Source organism: Ornithodoros turicata, unplaced genomic scaffold, assembly GCF_037126465.1.
Source record: "Ornithodoros turicata isolate Travis unplaced genomic scaffold, ASM3712646v1 Chromosome31, whole genome shotgun sequence".
NCBI lineage: Eukaryota > Metazoa > Arthropoda > Arachnida > Ixodida > Argasidae > Ornithodoros > Ornithodoros turicata.
Window position 1 is genome coordinate 1,518,616 of NW_026999355.1, and position 2,908 is coordinate 1,521,523.

The 2,908-nt window shown below is 50.8% G+C and overlaps 1 long non-coding RNA gene across 1 annotated transcript; it reads left to right on the forward strand.

Annotated features, from left to right (window-relative positions):
* Positions 1–1,689: 1,689 nt before the first annotated feature.
* On the forward strand, positions 1,690–2,908 carry LOC135373723 (uncharacterized). Its single transcript, XR_010416566.1, has 3 exons — positions 1,690–1,852; positions 1,911–2,170; positions 2,501–2,908. It is a non-coding gene; the product is annotated as an uncharacterized LOC135373723 (long non-coding RNA).

Consider the following 2,908-nt stretch of genomic DNA (forward strand, 5'->3'; position numbering starts at 1 on the left):
TCGATCGCCCAAATAGTGAAAAGAAGGCCCAGTTCTCACTTGGCAACGCCCGACGCAACGTCGTGAGCTGTCGGCGGAAACAGACGCTCATTTATGGCGTTGGGAGAGGAGAGACGTGGAGGCAAAAAAAAAAAGAAAAAAAGAATGCCATGTCGCACTTCTTTCACGACGTCGGCGAGAGCTGCCGAGAACGAAACACTGGCGACCAATTAGGTGAAACATAAAGGCCACGCCTCCTGATTTTTCGTCTGCTTTGGGCGACGGAATGCCACCGTGGTGGGAACATGAAACTCATGCGCTCTGACCACGACCTACTAGATTATAACGACCATGTCACAATCAGCAAACCGTATGAGGAGCCTGTCCGCACGATCCGCCAGGGGCGCTACTGACGTGCCCTGGCGGACTGGCGCACGATTGGACGATGGAAATTTGAATTCTGAACTCGCAGAAGCGTATGTACGACAACCGTAGCAGACGACAGCGATAGCTCCTATGAAAACGCGTAGAATGATGAAAATAATCAACCTCAGAATGAAACATCTGTGGAAGTCCACCGCTTCTATAGAAATACTAAGGTAAGCTGAAGTACAAAGTATTGTAGAAGTTGAGGAAGCAATAACTGGGACGATCAGAAGCGCCACCTCTGCCTTCCAAACATGCGGCGCATGGGAGGGGTGCGTATGACATGGTCGTTATAATCTAGTAGGTCGTGGCTCTGACAGGGCGGCGGAAATGCGCCTCTACGTCCGCCGCCCGCTCACGACGTCGCGTCGGGAGTCGCCAAGTGAGAATTGGCCCCAAGAGAACGCGCGATGCGTTCGCAGGAGTTCGGACGCCCTCCATACTTTTTCCTGTTGTAATTACGGTAAGGAAAGCGTGGTGTGGTTGTGGTGCTGTTCGGTACCGCAGCATAACCACACGAAAACGTCGGGTCTATGCTCACTATTGGTGTTGTCGCGAGAGGGAGGCTCAGTCGGTTCTCGAGGCCATATCTCGAGTTAGAGACACTGCTCCGTTACATTTCATGGGCTGATACAGTGCCGGATTTAGGGGAGGGCAGACGGGGCACTTGCCCCGGGGCCCCCACCACAAAGGGGCCCCCACCAGTAAAGGTCTTGTCGAAGGGAAATCTGTTTTGCATGCCTGAAACGCATCCCTGAAACGGAGACTTGGTAAAAATCTGTCCTCCGTCCACGCATATCGACCCCGAATAACACATTGGATAGACAGAGAATACACGAGGGAGCCCCCACAGCACAGTGCCCCGGGGCCCCCACCACTGTAAATCCGGCACTGGGCTGATAAATGCCTATTTTACATAAATGTAGAAAGGTAGAAGATCCAGCAAACCGGTAAGGACGAAGCTCAGTACGAGAGCCACTGATATTTCGAACACGGACTGTTCTTTACTTTGGTGAAGAGAGGCTGGAAAGCAGTCTCTGCTCGAAAGAACGGCGGCTCCCGTCCTAACGCTCTTCCCCGAATATTTTACTCAAATGTGTTTCCCTCCCAAGCCAGAAAGGAGGAAAGCGATACCAGGGAGGAAGCACACGACACGTGTGCTTTCTCTTTGTCTGGCTTGGACTGTAAACAGTTTTCGTTTTCAACGTGCTCCCCCGGCTAGACGCCACCATATTGAAAGCGCAGCGCCGTCTAGCCGGGAGAGCACGTTGGAAACGAAAACTCTTGACCGCCCAAGCCAGACAAAAGGAAAGCACACGTGTCGTCTGCTTACCCCCTGGTATCACTTTCCTCCTTTCTGGCTTGGGCGGCAAACAGTGGCTGCAAAAGCGCTGGGTGCTGGGTGTGAGGGTGGCTGGGAAACAGTGTATGGTGTCTTTGGAAGCGGGTAAGTTCATGGTTTGTGGGGCCACTTTGCAGTATAAGGAGTTGTCCCTTCGCTCTAGACCACGGTTAGTGTGTGGAGTCTCCAATATTTCCTGGTCACCCCTTATGGAAATGCCGCACACCCTACATGGAAGCCAACTGACTCTCATAACAAGGACACCGGGACACACCGGAAACTTTTGATGCACCGGGGTTCCGCTCGAATGATGTGCCTGACGGTCAGGAATGCAATAGTTGCAGGTTGCTTGTACTGGACGATCCATTTTGAGCTTTTGGAGTAGGGGCTTTGGAAGGCGCATCTGAACAAAGTCACAGCGTGGTAAGTCGATGACTATTTGGCACTGCTTTGGAAAACGTTGTGTGTTTGGAAATCATGGAGGAAGCGGATGAATTCGAGTGTACGCTCCTAGCCAACCATCAACTCGAGTGACAATGTTATTTCTCCTGATTTGCTGGAAACGGGACGCGTACGCAATTTTTCTGGCATTGTGCAGTCCATAATTGTCACAAAAATGGCGTACGCTCTCCTTTTTCATGAAATCAGGGGAGAGAAAGTTGCCATTCGGGATGTTGATTGCCTAGAAGCGTACTATGCGGTGAAGCTTTCACCGAGCCCTTTCACCATAACCACAACCATCTCTGTTTTTAGAGTGTGGAACAAGGAGATGAACCACCGCGATGTTATGGTGGGCTCTGAGAATCCATTTGGTTCTCCTGCTACAGTGATGACAGGACTGAAGCGTCACAAGGGCGATGCGATCAGCAATCCCAAAAAGGCTAGCAAAAATGTGGCACCGGTTGATGTACTTCACGGGAAAGACAATGTAGTTGCTCAAGCGTTTATAGTTGATACCACGTCAAGAAGTCGTGCACAAAATATTTCCCATCAGCGGGGAAAAGGGCCAACGAGGAAGAAAGCGGTTTTGCACATTCCCTTTCTTAGGCCAAAGAAATAACTGGACACGTAGCGTGCTCAACTGGAGTGTAACTACTAGACCACCTAGCAGTCCTAACTGTAAACAGCTAAAAAGATGGGTCAATAAAAACGCTATCTCTC